The sequence below is a fragment of the Pongo pygmaeus genome, chromosome 8 (assembly GCF_028885625.2).
Source record: "Pongo pygmaeus isolate AG05252 chromosome 8, NHGRI_mPonPyg2-v2.0_pri, whole genome shotgun sequence".
In the NCBI taxonomy this organism is placed as follows: domain Eukaryota; kingdom Metazoa; phylum Chordata; class Mammalia; order Primates; family Hominidae; genus Pongo; species Pongo pygmaeus.
Genome location: NC_072381.2, coordinates 130,484,633 through 130,500,786, shown reverse-complemented (window position 1 = coordinate 130,500,786; position 16,154 = coordinate 130,484,633). Strand labels below are relative to the sequence as shown.

The following is a 16,154-nucleotide window of genomic DNA, read 5'->3' as shown; positions in this document are numbered from 1 at the left end:
ATCCTCCTGCCTTGGCCTCCCAAAGTGCTGGAATTACAGGTGTGAGCCACTGCACCTGGCCTATGTTACTTTTTAAATAGGGAATAAAATAGCTGGTCACCCTGATGCTTCCAAAGGAATCATGGATTTGTTGAAGAGGCGAACAGTGCAATGCAAGATTTACTAAGACAGAGCTGATTACCTTCCCTCTCCAGTCCTCAGATACTGTCTTTCTCCTTGCCTTTACCAGGACGTACAAGTGCATCTGAACGTACAGAGGGTGTCTTTGTTGGCTTACCAAAAGGAGTGCTGTTACTCCTGCATTCCCATTCGATATGGCAGATTGTGCATAGATACCTCTGCCGACTAGTAGGCCTCTCCAATACTTTTCTTTCCCTCTTACTGCCTTTGGGCATGTGTGCACACCCAGGATTTTACCTAAGTGGAATCTGTACTTACTATGGTTTTGGTTTGTGTTAAGTCATATCCTTTGTTTTTTCAATTGTCTCTTTTGGCAGAACCATGTGTGCTAGCATCCAGCTGCCTGGACTCAATTCCTGCCTCTGCCTTTGGTAGCTGTGTGGCATTGGGAAAATGGCTGATCTTTTCTTTGCGTCAATTTCCTCCTTAAATATGAGTAATAATAGTAACTGTTCTATAAGCTTGTAAAGGATAAATGACTTAGTACTTGCAAATTACATGGACCAGTGCTTGGAGACGTAAGCACTTTGCCAATTTGCTGTCAGTGTGGTTGGTTATTTTCCCCCATCTCCCCAGTTTTGTTTTGTTTTTTAATTTTTTTTTTTTTTTAAGACAAGATCTTGCTCTGTCGTCCAGGGTGAGTGCCAACACAGTTTACTGCAGCCTCGACGTCCTGGGCTCAAGCAGTCCTCCCACCACAGCCTCCCAAATAGCTGAGACTGCAGGCATACGCCACCATGCCCAGCTAATCTTTAAACTTTTGGTAGAGGTCGGGTCTCACTATGTTGCCCAGGCTGGTCTCAAACTCCTGGCCTCAAGTGATTCTTCCACCTTGGCCTCCCAAAGTGCTGGGATTACAGGTGTGAGCCACCGCGCTGGCCCTCCTCAGCCTTTTTTTTTTTTTAAACAACCATTATTATTCCATATTTTTTCTATGAAATCATTTATAAACATAAAATATCTTAAGTCTGTAATTCAGTTTATGATACATATTCTTTGCATTTCACTGTTTCATGTTTCTGCCAAATCCCATCCCCCCCCCAACCCTTTTTTTTTTTTTGAGCCAGGGACTCTGTCACCCAGACTGTAGTGCAGTGACACGATCTCGGCTCACCGCAGCCTCTTCCTATTAAAGTGCTGGAATTATAGGTGTGAGCCACCATGCCTGGCCCCTATCCCTCTATTAAGTGCCTTTCAGCAATTCTGTTTTTAGAGGAAAATTCCTTTTTGCTTCTGCCTGCTCCCTTTACCACCCCCTGCCCATGAAAGGGAGAGTTACCTGTCCAGAGCAAGCGTAGCTTTGGCTGTGATCTTCAAGGACTATTGCATTGGACCTGACTGCTGGGGCCCCTTGGCCCCCAGGTTCCCACCAGTGGAGCAAACACGGAGGGTGCAGCCTAGTCGGAAGTGTTCCCAAGGACAGCATCAGTGTGCAGGCTTCCAGGGGAGGGGCATATGAAACTGAGCCAACAGAGGCCAAGATGAGAACCCTCCTGTGACGTGGTCCCACCCGTTAGGCCTTTCCCTTGGTCAGCTGGATTCCAAGTACTAGTAGTGTATGCTATGGAGCAGACATTTATTAAGTCCCTGCTGTGTGTCAAGGATTGAGCTAGGACTCTGCAGGAAATGCATGTGTAGTTCAGTCCTGGAAGCTGCCCAGCTTCCGCCTCCTGGAAGCATCCTTTTCTCCCCAGCTGCTCTCGCCTGCACATCTTACATTCTCTGGCTGGTCCTTCTGGGTGTGTTCAGCCACTTCGAGCTGTGCCTGCCTGATCTGCACACTTTGCAAATGTGTAGACTCAGAAAGAGAAACAGCCCAAACAGTGGCCAGAAACCATTCTTGGGAGGCTCTAGGTTGACAAAAGGGTCCTTTAATAGCTCCAGGTTGACTCCTCCCCTAGACACCTGTGCTCTCCCTAAGCTACACCGTGACTTCTGAAGTTCAACTGTCATCCAGTTTGGTCGGCTCTTTCACAAAATAATTTCACTGATTCTGTCAGGCATTTTCATTACTTTGATTTAAAGTTTTTGTGTCAACCTCTGGTACTTTAGAATCTCCAGATGTTGAAAAACAAAATCCCATTGGTAGTGTTTGTTTTCCTTGACACTTATGAAGAAAGCAACTTTTATTCTCGCCTAAAATTTATTGTCAAGAGCACGTCTTTTAAAGTAAAAAAATGTTTGCAGCATGTCATACGGCTCTGAAATACTATGTAGGTCGCAGCTTGTTTTGAGGTATAAGTGACAAATATACTTGTGAGAGATGTTATTCTTACCCTATTAAAGAAATTAGAACATGGCTTTTGTGTCTCCGATACTGATTTTATATCTTCGCAACCGACTTTGTGAATCCCAGCTAGAGTAAAAGACACACTTGATAGATGAAGAAAGTGAAATGGTTCTGTTTGGTATTTATCTCATCTTGATCTTTGGCTTGGAAGAACTGATAATGAAACTCTCTTTGGGAGGGCAGGGAGCTCGGGGGAGCTCAGGGGCATTTATCTCCCAACTAGGTCTCCGAATTTGGTGCAGTTCTTGAAGGTAGGTGGGTTTACACAGTGGTGGTAAGTGGGAAGTATGAAGGGTGTGATCTTCCCCCTCTCTGTATGCCCGTTAACAAAACTCAATTGTTAGGCGTTGAGTAGGGCTGTTGATTTCTAGCCAACGGAAACACTTACTGTGGAATTTCCAGGAGAGAGACATTTTCAGATGATGTGGACTCATTCCCTGCAGTTTAGAAGGTAATGAGCAATAATGATCAATCCTGAGGTTATCTGGGGTGATTTCAGCTTGTCCATTGCATTGATTGATAAATGGCATGCTCTGAGGCTGGTTGTGCTGTTTCGCCACAATTGAGTGATGACCAGCAGCATCAAAGAAAACCCTCAGTTTGCATGGCAGGTATCAGAAGTGTCTGCCTTGATGCCTCCTGTCATCGTTTGAGTGGTAAAGAGACATTCTTTGTATGTTTATAACTCTTGATTTGGGGTCATGGTTATCATCTGTACTAACTGCACAGGTCACCCCGCTCCCATCCCTTTTTCATTCTTTAGAACCCCCCACAGCGGTCCCCGCCCCTTGCCAGCGTCCCTCCACTATCCTGGTTCTGTCGTTACTCCTGCCGACTGACTGCAGTGCTGTTCCGTGAGCTTCCTGAATGACCTCGTACGGTATCCTCGACGCACAGTACGTACCAGTTACAGTTGTCTTGAGAGGATCTCCTGTGGCCTTTTGTCCCTTTTCAGTTTGGCTCTTGGTGGCTCCATAGGCTCTCAGGCATCCTGGACAGTTCTCCATGGGCTGGCGTGCTGGGTCAGATTCCAGGGCCAGATGTGAGCTGTGCCTTGACCATTCGAAGAGCTCACCGAAGGAGGTGGGAATGGAGGGTGCAGGAAGGTAAAGGTAACTTAGGCACCCGAGGCTGCTGAGCCCGGAGAAAAAGCACCTGTCCTTGGAGTATTGTCCCAGGAAATGGGGAGGCAGCCGGTTCCAGAGGGCAGAACTGGGTTGGGAGACAAGGAAGCACAGTTCTTGTAAATCGAGAAAATTCGTAAAGCCACATAAGCTGTCCACCAGTGAGAGAGAGCGTGTACATGCTGTGAGCTGCAGACAGGCCGCCTGGCCACAAGGCGTGTCGTGGCATGCTGTGGGAGTTGGCGTTGAAGCATCCCAAAGACCTCTTGTGCTTAAACAAAGCTGAGTTATTCAGCACACTCCTAGATGTGGGGTCTGATTATTGGTCAAACTGAAGGACTCGAGAAAATGAGGACTAAGTGGGGGGATGAGAGACATGTGAGTGGGTGTTGGGCCAATAGAATGACAAAAGGAGCAAGCCCAGACTCTTTGGAAGACAGACCTTTGCCCCTCAGGGGGATTAGAGGAGTGTTTCCTGGCAGGTGTGGACATTCGTCCTCATGGATGTCTTCTTTATAATAACCTGCAGAGGACAGGCCCAGCGCATCATGCCACTGACCTTCACTGATGCTTCTGTACTTAAGAAGTAATGGCCCTTGGCTGGGCGCGGTGGCTCACACTTGTAATCCCAGCACTTTGGGAGCTGGAGGTGGGCGAATCACCTGAGGTCAGGAGTTCAAGACCAGCCTGGGCAACATGGCGAAACCCCGTCTCTACTAAAAATACAAAAATTAACCGGGCATAGTGGCAGGCGCCTATAATCCCAGGTACTCGGGAGGCTGAGACGGAAGAATCGCTTGAACCCAGGAGTTGGAAGTTGCAGGGAGCTGAGATCACACCACTGCACTCTAGCCTGGGTGACAGAACGAGACTCTGTCTCAAAAAAAAAAAAAAAAAAGTAATTGCCCAAATTTTCCTTTCAAGGTTGAAGTTAGGGCTGAAGAATCATGGCTGGTCCATGATCTCTTCAGACTCAGTCATCCATCTAGAGAGCGTGTGTGTGGGCGCGCGTGCGTGTCGTGGACTGTTCTTCAGGATCCACAGGTGCAGTGGCCGCGCTCCCACTGAACTTGTGTTCTAGAGGCGGAGCCCCCTCCCTGAGGGCCTGTGGTCTTGCTGGCTTTCTCAGTGTCGAGTGGAGGGTATGTTGTCTTAGTCTGCTTGGGCTACTATAACAAAATTCCATAAGCAGGTGGCTCATAGCAACAGAAATTTAATTCTCACAATTCTTGGGAAGTCCAAGACCAAGATGCCAGCAGATTCGGTGTCTGATGAGGGCCCACGTTCTGGTTCAGAGACGGTATGCTCTCGCTATGTGGAAGGGTCAAATGAGATCTTTTTTTTTTTTTTTTTTTTTTTTTTTAAAATAGGATTTTGCTCGATTGCCCGGGCTGGAGTGCAGTGGTGCGATCTCGGCTCACCGCAACCTCCACCTCCCAGGTTCAAGCGATTCTCCTGCCTCATCCTCCCGAGTAGCTGGGATTACAGCCGATTACCACCACGCTTGGCAAATTTTTGTATTTTCTCCTGCCTCAGTCTCCCGGGTAGCTGTGATTACAGGGATTGCTGGATCAAAGTTTACCACGCTCGACAAATTTTTGTATTTTTAGTAGAGACGAGGTTTCGCTGTGTTGGCCAGGCTGGTCTCGAACTCCTGACCTCAGATGATCCACTTACCTCGGCCTCCCAAAGTGCTAGGATCACAGGCATTAGCCACCGTGCCTTGGCCAAAAGAGCTCTTTCATCAGGCACTAATCCCGTTCGTGAGTGCTCCACCCTCATCTAATTACCCCACAAAGGCCTCACCCTCTAATACCATCACCTTGGGGATGAGGCTTTCAGCATAGGAATTTGCAGGGGACACAAACATTAAGACCAGACAGATACTTTGGACTGAGGGGACCCTTTGGTGGGAGCGCAGGGAGTGGTTCTCTGTGGGGAGGCTGAGATTGGCGTGGCAGGAGGAGGCCAGCCATGGGGCATCTGGGGAAAGGTCTCGAGGCCGAGGGGCTGTACCCAGGGCAGGAGCCAGTGCGGTTGTGGCCCTGTGAGCGCAGACCCGGATCTTGACCACGAAGGCACTGGGCATTGCTGGAGAGTTTCCAGACACTGGGCTAGGATCACATTTCAGTTTCCAGTGAGAATCCTCCTGGGTGTCTCTAGAAAATGGCTTAGAAGGGATAAGAGCAGAAACAAGGGGACCGTTTAAGTGAACTCGTATAGTAGCAGAGCTGTGCATTAAGATTACCCACACCCTAGCTGCGAAAGTCCCTGTTAATGCAAGGTGGCTGGTTTAAAGCTGACAGGACTAGATTTCCCCATGGAGTGATTTGCTGAAGGCTTTGGGGCTGGAAGTTCCAGCGCCCGCAGAAAACTTACTGTTGGAGGTTCTTCGCCCTCGTTTCTGAAGGAAAGCTCCCAGCTCTGCCTGGAGCCTGGGATGGAAATTGTCTCTGGTTAATAGGATCTTTAAGACAGCTAAATCCTGCACTAAAGACTTGATGCAACTGCTGTTGCACACGGAGGTGGCTCCCCTGCCATATGCCCGCAGAGCTTTCTTTCATTGTCATTACAGAGAGTCAGACGTGTGTACAGGAAGGAGACGGGATCCTGCCGTAATGACTTTGTCTTCACCATCTTTTCTCAGCTGCTTAAATTGCTGTCAGGGCAGCGTAGGAATCTTAAAGGAGGGAGTTTTCTCTCATATAATTATGCTGTTAGTAAAAATGTTGGCGGCTTTTCTCTACTTTTCCCCTTAGCCACCAAAATAAAACTCTTTATCTTGGAACTCGGCAGCTGTTTGCAATCCGCCTCATTTCTCCTGCTGATGTATTGATGTCGCAGCTTGGGTGATGGGTGGTGACGTGAGGGTTGAAGGTAATTTCTGTCGCGGTCACATGGTCATGAGCCAAGACCTGGAGTGCTGGAGGTGCGCCAGGTCGGGTCATCTTTGGGTTTTGTCCAGTGAGCTGTTGCTAAGGAGAGGGCTTTGTTTGCCTAGAGCTGGGGGAAATGTTCAAGGGCAAGCACACATTGGCAGAGATCTGCTGACGTGGCGACGGCAGAACTCATGGCCGTGTGTCAAGCCTGGGCAGTAACAGGTGGCGAAGGCCAAACCTTTAGGGGCAGACTTGGGGCAGCAGTGGAGACGTGTTTTGGGGATCTCGAGGCGCCTTGGTGGGAAAAAGTGCTGGTGGGTCAGGAAGGCGGGGGTGCTGGGACACTGCTGCTGCTTGGGTGGGGTCAGGACCTGCTACGCAGATACCAGATCCACCCTCTGCCAGGGGACACAGAACGGGCAGGGAGAGTGGCTGTGCTTCTGAGTGCTTCACTGGTCTGGAAACCCGTGTTTTAACTGGGGCCGCCCCCAGACCCCTGAGACTGAGGTGGTGTGAACCTCAGGGCTGGGGAAGTGGCTTCCAGGGGACCACCTCCTCACGCCCTCCCTTCCCAGAGAGGATGGGGAAGGTTGGGCGGGAGCCTCCGGACCGGTAGGGACTCCACCTAGAGGCCAGCCCCTCCTGGGGTAGGCACAGAGGCCTCCAGAGCACCTCCCTCTGAGTCACATTCCTTCTCATTTAGTCACCTTTCCTTCCACGGGGCTGCTGTTGGCTTGAAATAGAAGGATGACTGGACCGTTCTCCCTGCAGCTTCTCTCCTGAGATGCTCCCCAAGCCCCTCAAGGCAGACTTCGTGATGCACTTCTAAACAGCAGCCGGCTGGGCTCACAGTTTCTCACACCTGTAATCCCACGACTTTGGGAGGCCAAGGCAGGAGGATTGCTTGAGCTCAGAAGTTCAAGACCAGCATGGGCAACATACATAACATCTCTACAAAAAATAAAATAACATAGTGGGCTCTCTTCTCTACAAAAAATCAAAAAACATAGCTGGGGCCAGGCGCCGTGGCTCACACCTGTAATCCCAGCACTTTGGGAGGCCAAGGCGGGCAGATCATTTGAGGTTAGGCGTTCTAGACCAGCCTGGCCAACATAGTGAAACCTCATCTCTACTAAAGAATACAAAAATCAGCTGGGCGTGGTGGCGCACGCCTCTAATGCCAGCTACTCGGGAAGCTGAGGCAGGAAAAATGCTTAAGCCAGGGGACAGAGGTTGCAGTGAGCCCAGATCGCGCCACTGCACTGCAGCTGGATGACAGAGCAAGACTCCGTCTCAAAAAACAAAACAAAAAAAACTTTAGCTGGGTGTGATGGTGCGTGCCTACAGTCACAGCTACTTGAGAAGCTGATGTGGCAGGACGGCTGGAGCCCAGGAGGTCAAGACTGCACTCCAGCCTGGGAGGCAGAGCAAGATCCTGCCTTAAAAAAACAAACAAACAACAGCAAGTGCATCCTGGGTGCTTGTTCGGACTAAGATGCGAACAGAGGGCTTTGCGTTATGGTCTTTGATCCTGGCGGCATTTTCATTAGGCTAGATGGTCACGGTAATGTAGTATCTTTTCCTTTTTTGTAGACGAGGCGACTGAGTCTCAGAGGGCGGTATCCTTGCCCAGGTCGGGGGTCTGCACATGGCTGTCAGTGTTGTGTCCTCGGACAGCCCTGTCCTGGGAACTCAGAGGCTCAGCAGTGGTGCCTGTGGAATGGGCATCTGTTTTCACCGAGTAGTTGACCCCATCTGGCACGACAGGGAGACTCTTTTTTATCCAGAAGCCAAATCAAGAGAGGCTTTTCTGAGTGACTTGGCTGTGCTTTTTTCCAGCTTTGGAAAGTATGTTGAGAATGCGTGCTGGCCCTGGTGGTCTTATGTTGTTGCTGTCAGATGTAAACTTGCGACGTGAAGGCAGAATTTAAGTCTAGCTTTATTTAGTCCAACACGTGTTCTGCAGCAGCCGCTGGCTGCAGAGCCAAGGGGATAACCATCCCCTCCCGGTACTTGCAGTCTGGTGGGGACCACCCACCACCCCACCTCCTGCAGAGAGATGGACCTTGTGCTGGCTCAGAGGGAGAGGGCACTTCAGTCTTGCTTGGTGTGCTCTGGGAAACCCTCTCCTGGAGCATTGGCTTCTGAGCCGAATTTTCTGGAGTAGAAGGTAATGCCGAGGCCTGCTGGACATACATCCTATGAAAATTCTCAGAAAGGCTGTGTGCAGGGGCTCACGCCTGTAATCCCAGCACTTCAGGAGGCCGAGGCGGGCAGATCATTTGAGGTCTGGCATTGGAGACCACCCTGGCCAACATGGTGAAACCCCATCTCTACTAAAAATACAAAAAGTTAGCCGGGTGTGGTGGCATGCACCTGTGGTCCCAGCTACTCAGGAGGCTAAGGCACGAAAATTGCTTGATCCCACGAGGCGGAGGTTGCAATGAGCCGAGATCATACCACTGCACTCCAGCCTGGGCGACAGAGCGAGACTCTGTTTCAAAAAAAAAAAGGAAAGCTGGCAGAAGAATGATCATGGATATGGATACAGTGTGCAAACGCGACTTGTGCAGCCACCATACTCTCCTCATGGGGGAGTAAAAGTTAGCTGGAAATGATACCTGAGGCAAGAGGCCTTTTAAATCTTATTAAGAATTGATTTTAGTGGGAAGTACAAGTTCACTACATAAAGCAGGAGCTTTTTGGGGAAGTTACTGAGTTTTCTGTCTTCTCCAGAGAGAGGCCAGAAGGGCAGCATCTCCAAGGTGAATCTGCCTATTGGTTGTAAGGAGCATGGACAAGGACTTAAGAGGCAGCCCATCTGGCCACATCTCCAAGGCGAGGCTGTCCATTGGCTGGAAGGAGCATGGATGGGGATTTTGAAGACAGTGTGGCCCGGAGCTGGCCTGCAGAGACAGGCTGCCTGGAGGGAGGAGGGCAGCCCCCAGCTCCGGCGTGGCCACCCCCAACCTTGGGCCATCAGGGAGGGCATGCCACGCTTTGTGACCTTCAGGTCTGTTCCCTTGCCCACGGGCTGGTTCTGGCTGGTTTCTGGACTGTACTGTGGCTGTGTAGAATTGTCTGGCACACAGCAGCAGGTACAGAGCCTGCCCCTGGGCAGCGCTGACCATGCTGGCCTGGGCTTTGGATACTTGAGCCTGGGTGGAGACGGGGTGGGTTCTCGGTGGCCACTTCCTCTGCAACAGCCGCCAGCAGAGACAGGAGGAGGCCTGGGACCTCGCCCTGCCTGACCCGCCGGAAGCCCCTGACATGCTGTGACTCTTACTTTATTTTTGATAGTTTACCTTTAAGAGTAATGAAATCACATTGCAAAAATTTGGGTTCTCTGGGAAAATATCAGTCAGTCTTGATTCTAAAACTTGAACACAATCACTGTGGCCATTCATGTCTATTTTTCCCCCCTTTAACTTTTTCTTTTGACATAATTACAGGCTTACAGAAGAGTTGTAAGAATGGAACAAAGAATTTCTAATTACCCTTTACCTAGCCTCTCCAAATGACATTTTACCACATTTGCTTGTTTTTCTCTCATACACGGAAACACACGCACAGAGTATATAATTTTCAGATCCCTCTGAGATATTTGCAAATATATAAGGCTAAAAAGTATTTAGGGATGGAGGAGTTAATTTTTCCTAAACACAGCACACATTCTTTCACATAAGACAAGTATCAAAGTCAGGAAATTAACACTGATAATCATATCCAATATTCGGATCTTACTGATTTTGCCAGTAGTCCCAATAAGGGCCTTTATAGCAAAAGAAACTTCGGATTCTATGTTGCCTCTGGTTTCCTTGTCTGTTTAGTCATGTTTAATCTGGAACCGTTTTTTTGTACGTTTCTTTAATCTGGAACCATTTCTTTGTCCTCCTTTGTACCATGACATTGGTGTTTTTGAAGAGAGCAGATGAGTCGTTTTGTAGAGTGGCCCTCAGTTCAGTTTGTCCTGTGTTTTTTCCTGATTCGAGTTGGGCACTTTGGGCAGGAATGCTCAGGAACCACTGTTGTCAGCACAGCGGATTAGGAGGGCACATCATGTGAATTTATCTTATTATTGGTGGGGTTAAGTTTGATCACTTGGCTAAGATCGTGTCCGTCTTTCTCCACTGTAAAGCTATTATCTCAATCTCCTTTTTTTTTTTTTTTTTTTTTAAGTCCTGTACATGATTTTGTGTATCTTAACGTACCAGGTCTGGCCATGGGATGTGGGAGGCAGCGCTGAGTGTCCTTAATTTGTGGAGGTGACACATGTGCCCTTGCCTCCACTGAATGTTAAGAGTGTACTTCTGTGACCCTGAGTTGAGTTCAGAGACTCCTGTCAGGTCAGAAGAGCTCCTGCTATTGACCTGCAGGGCACAGCTTGAGACCTAAGTCTGGCCCTTCCAGATGGGCCATGGCTAAGGTTCCCTCATTCAATAAATAATTGATGACTTCAGCTGCTGTATGCATGGATTTCTTGCGTGACTATTTTTCCCCCTTTTTAAATTTCTTATGTGCATCTGGAGACCCTTTGGCAGTGGGGCCTGGAGCTCCTTTTAGAAAAGATCCATAGGAGATTGTGCTTCCAATGATGACAGCCAAGATGGCACAGATGGCAGACCTCTCATGCTAGGGGTGTTGTCAGGTCAACAGCGCTCAATCCCCGTTGTTCCAGAATGGCCAGAGGACAGTGACCAGGGGCAGAGAAGGGTGCACTCTCATGGCCCAGCCCCTCACGTAGCCCACCTGCCCTGGGCTGGGTGCACTGGTGGCTACCACTGCTTGGTAAGAGGTACAGGTGACAGATGTCTTGGTTGAGGGTGTGGGTGTGTGTGGTTTTTTTTTTTTTTACCCCTAATCCGAGGAAACTGGGTGTATTTCTCTGTGAGTTTTGACTGCTGTTCCCCTAAGTCGAATTATATGGAAGCATGATTTATCTTCTCCAAAAAATATGGGCCCCTCAGTGAAGTTAAACAGAGTATAAAATGCCTTCATGGTAGTTAAATTTATACTCTGTTAAAATGATTTGTGCACTTTGCAGTAAGCTGTGATATTAAGTGCATAAATATACAGCGGAGTTAACTTGGAGGAATGTTTTATTTGACAAGATCACTTAAATGCTCAGGTACAGTATCGAAACCATTTAGCATGGTTACCAGGAATGGAGGGTGAGCCGACTCTGTTTAAAATCTGCAGAAAGCATTCAGAATCCAAAGGAAAGCTTGTAAGTAAGTACTTCTCCATGGAGTGCTTAATCGTGGAAGTGGTTTTCATCACAGGAGAGAGGATTGCAATTTCTAAATCAGTCTCCCTGCGTCATGTGAGAAAATGCCTTGTAAATAAACTCTCCATTGGAATAGTCACTTGTCCTAAGTGTGGAACTGATTCTATTCAAATTAGCAACCATTATAGATATTTTGGTCTTCTATGGTCAATGACAATACATTTTCCTGTGGGAATAGGTTATTTAGTCCATATTGGGACATTACAGGAGAATTAATAATTAATGACATGCTAGTGCACAGCCCGCCCTTCTGTTTTTGTAGCCAAGGCTTGATTGGATTTTCTGTATATATAATGGGCTGTTTCAAAATGGTCTTGCCTCATTGTTTCTTCATATCTTATTGAAACCAACCCACTGTTGATCTCAATCTGTGTAAGGAGAACCTGCGGAGTATGGCATTCTCAGGACTGAATGCCTAGATTTTAAGTTTGGAAGGAGATCCAACCGGGCAGATGAATTGACCAGTGGTGAATATTTTGTAGCATTTTCCTCCCTGGAGAGGAATGCCGCCACCGCTGGGAACTGTGGACTGGCATGTGAGCCAGTAGCTGTGAAAGGCTCTGTGCCCCGTGTCCTCCAAGTACGTTAGAGCAGGAGCCTCACACATGGTGGAGCCGGGTGATATCCCGGGCAGGCTCCCGAAAGCTCCTGGTGGCCCATCAAGGGCTGGTTTTTCCACTTTTTTTTTTTTTGAGACAAGGTCTCACTCTGTCACCCAGGCAGGAGTGCAGTGGCATGATCTCAACTCATTGCAACCTCTGCCTCCTGGGTTCAAGCAATTCTCGTGCCTTAGCCTCCAGAGTAGCTGGGATTACACGCGCTCATCACCGTGCCCGGCTCTTTTTTTTTTTTTTTTTTTTTTTTTTTTGTATTTTTAGTAGAGACAGGGTTTCACCATGCTGGCCAGACTGGTCTTGAACTCCTGACCCGAAAATGATCTGCCCACCTCAGCTTCCCAGAATGCTGAGATTACAGGCATGAGCCACCGTGCCAGGCCTGGTTTTTCCAAATTTTTTGATTGGTCTAGAATTTGTAATGAGTGGTAGGAAAACACAGCAGGAAAAAGAAAGAACATTATTATTGGTAAGGGTCAGATTAAGCCCTTGGCGAGAGTCATGAGTCCCTAGAGGTATCTGAAGACGTCTTCCTGGCTTTGGCCATCTCTACATGATCCGGTGCTTGCTCCGCCTCCAGAGCTGTCCCCAACCATCGCAGCTTGGCTTGTCTGTGACCTCGTGTCAACTCAAAACAGCACTTTCCCCCCGACACTTTGAAGTCAACCCTAGTAGAATTTGTCAGGAAATGGCCAATGTGCGTTGGGTTTAAAAAAAAAAAAAAAAAAAGGCTGTGGAAGTAGAACAATCTTGGGGTGGCCACAGAACAGGCAGTTTGGGGTGACAAAGTGGCTTCGTAGTCAATAATAATTGATAAGACCTTGTTTCTGGCAGGCTGTAGACAAAAATAATCTTCTTGGACCTATCTTCACGTAGGAAATACATCTTAGAAGCTCCCTCCTCTGTTGATCTCAATGCCCAAGCCCCCGTCCTCCCATGAGAAAGGTTTTTGTTTTTTTTGTTTTTTTGGTTTTTTTTTTGAGACGGAGTCTCGCTCTGTCGCCCAGGCTGGAGTGCAGTGGCGTGATCTCGGTTCACTGCAAGCTCCGCCTCCCAGGTTCACGCCATTCTCCTGCCTCAGCCTCCCGAGTAACTGGGACTACAGGCACCTGCCACCACACCCGGCTGATTTTTTGTATTTTTAGTAGAGACGGGGTTTCACCGTGTTAGCCAGGATGGTCTCGATCTCCTGACCTCGTGATCTGCCCATCTCGGCCTCCCAAAGTGCTGGGATTACAGGCGTGAGCCACCGCGCCTGGCCTGGGAAAGGTTCTTATGGGAATTGTGATGATGAGGTCAGAGCAGCCCCTAACCACCCCCCATCAGCACCACCCAGGGCTGAATCTGAAGTCAGACTTGGCTGCTTAAGCCACAACCTAAGATAACTTTGAATACCAGGTGCCGAAATCGCAGAACAGACTCCAAATGGTGGCCCCTTTTGGACTAAATGAGAGGTGAGCTGAGGTTGAACACGGGAGGCAGAGGGCCGGGGGCCCCGTGGGCATCAGCTGGGGTGGGCATCACCACGGTGCCCCCAGCTTTTTCATGGGTGGTTTCTTCAGCTGACCTGGGTTTTCAGGGTTCTTCTAGGCAGGCTCCCAGTTGTTTGTCTCAGAGAGCCCTTTTTGTTGGTCATCCCAACTCCAGAACTTTCCAGAATGTGCTGTTGGATGCAGCTTTATTCTTTGATCCCTTCAAAAAATGAACCACACCGATTGCTATTGGCTGCCAGGCCTGGTGAGGGGGTGAGTGAGCCCTTTCTGCGAGCCCGGGGAGTTTGGAGCCAGATGGGGGCTTCTTCCTTCCCCGTCTCCAGTCCTGTTGCTCTAAGAACACAGATAAGGGAGTCACTCCATCCCCAACAGGTGCCGCCTTATCCCTGCTGACGTCAGAAACCAACTCTCCCCAGCTCACACATGCTAGAAACGCTGAATGTGTCTTATACCCTGCATCTCATTACATGTGTCTTGAAAATGTGGCTTTTCTTTATGTATATAAACCTACATTCACAGCTCTGCACAATCAGTGGCTTGTTTTCCGCTTACAATAGCGACATTTTGGTGGTAGCGGTGCCTGACACGCATTTCATTTTTATTTAACTTATAAAACCTTGGGGTGAGTGCTTCTGGACACACGAAAGCTTTCATGGAGTGCAAGAGCGGTGAATTTTTTCTCTTTTCAAAATGGAGGCGTCGCGCATCTGGACACACACATCAGTTGGCCTGACCTGTGCGTTCACTACAGGAAGTAAAAGTTTGGATGACATCACTGCAGGGTTATTTCTTATTGTAATTAATGGACTAGCAGGAAGTAGCGAGACAGATGATTCTTGGCAGAAATGACCATTTAAAGGGGGAAGGATGAAGAGGGTCTGGGAAGGAAGAAACCTTTCTGGACATTTAAACTCTCCAGGGATGAAATAGGGAAATACGTAGACAGTGCACAAGGAACGAGCCGTCTCTTGCCAGAGTGGATATAAAATTGTTAACCCCTGCTACAACTCAGTTTCTGTTTTTCTCTCTGCCTTCTCAGAACAACGCCAACCTGACTGGCACTGGGTTTTGTCTGGTCCTTTTGTGCCAAATGTGTCTTCCATGTCAGGTCGGTGGCAGGAGAACTTGGAAAGTGAAGTCTGTGCTGCGTGGAGAGGTGCTGCCTCTCAAGTCCCAGGTGCTCTTTTGTGTGAGTGGAAGGAGCTGGAAGGAGTGTGGGGCTGTGATGAAAGAACGGAGGTGGCCGAGTTCCTGGGGAAAGAGCTGAGTGGTGACAGTGGTCCTGGACAGAACTGAACCCAGAGGAGATCTTCTGGACCCAGAGGAGATCTTGACCCTCCTTGAGGTTGAGCCTCCCATGGTGTGTAGGGGCCAGAGCTGACTGGACGATGGCCATGCTCCCAAAGTGGTCGAGCTGGGGCTGGCCCCAGCTGCTGCCTGGACCAGCCTTCCAGGGCCAGTGCCACACCCCAGCCCACCTGAGTGGAGTTGGCAGGGTTGGAGCCTTAAGCCACGTTTGCTCAGGGTCGTCTTCTGTGGCCCAGAGGTGGGTGCAGCCTGTGGTGTTAAGGGATGATAGCGGGGTAATGGGGGTCTGGAGCTTGGGAAAAGAAAGGATAGAGGAGGCTCCTCATGGGAGGGAGGGAGGGAGGGGGTAGTTCACTTCTGTGTATGGTTCTATTGTGTGATGATAGCACAGATTATACACCCATTCTGTTTGTGGTCATTTGGGATTTGTAGCTTTGAGCTGTTAGGGATGCTGCTGCCATGATCATGTCAGTTGGTGCACATGTGCTACACGCATGTCTGTTGAGCACATACCTAGAAGAAGATTGCTGGTCCATTGGGATGCACATGCTCAGCTTTGGTAGAAACCGCCTGGTGGTTTTCTAGAAGAGTTGTACCAATTTCCACTCCTGCCAGCTGCGCGTGAGAGTTCTGTTCCACAGCTTTGGCAATTCTTAGCATTATCCTCTGCATTTGGCAATTCTGGTGCATTTGTAGTAGAACCTCAGCACATTTTAATCTGTATTTTCCTGGTGCATATTAGATACCTTTTCATTGGCTATCTGGGTATTCTCTTAAGTTCCTGTCAAGTCTTTTGCCTGTTCTAAAAATTGCTGTGTCTGGATTTTTTTCTTACCGTGTCTTCGTCCATTTTATGCTGCTGTAACGGAATACCACAGAAGGAGTAATCTATAATGAACAGAAATTGGCTTGCAGTTTTTGAGGTTGGGAAGTCCAAGATCACAAGGTTGGCATCTGGCGAGGGTCTTCTTGCTGCGTC

General features: G+C 48.8%; 1 protein-coding gene across 23 annotated transcripts in view; it reads left to right on the top strand.

Moving 5' to 3' along the window:
* The window catches only part of CTBP2 (C-terminal binding protein 2), a 173,522-nt gene that overhangs the window by 69,681 nt on the left and 87,687 nt on the right, over positions 1–16,154 (top strand). For 3 of the 23 annotated variants that reach the window (XM_063670380.1, XM_063670384.1, XM_054437176.2), the window contains one exon: positions 3,234–3,366. The exons of the other annotated variants lie outside the window; for them this stretch is intronic. The gene's annotated coding sequence lies outside the window, so the exon portion shown is untranslated. The remainder of the gene's footprint in view (positions 1–3,233; positions 3,367–16,154) is intronic. 23 annotated transcript variants of the gene reach the window in all.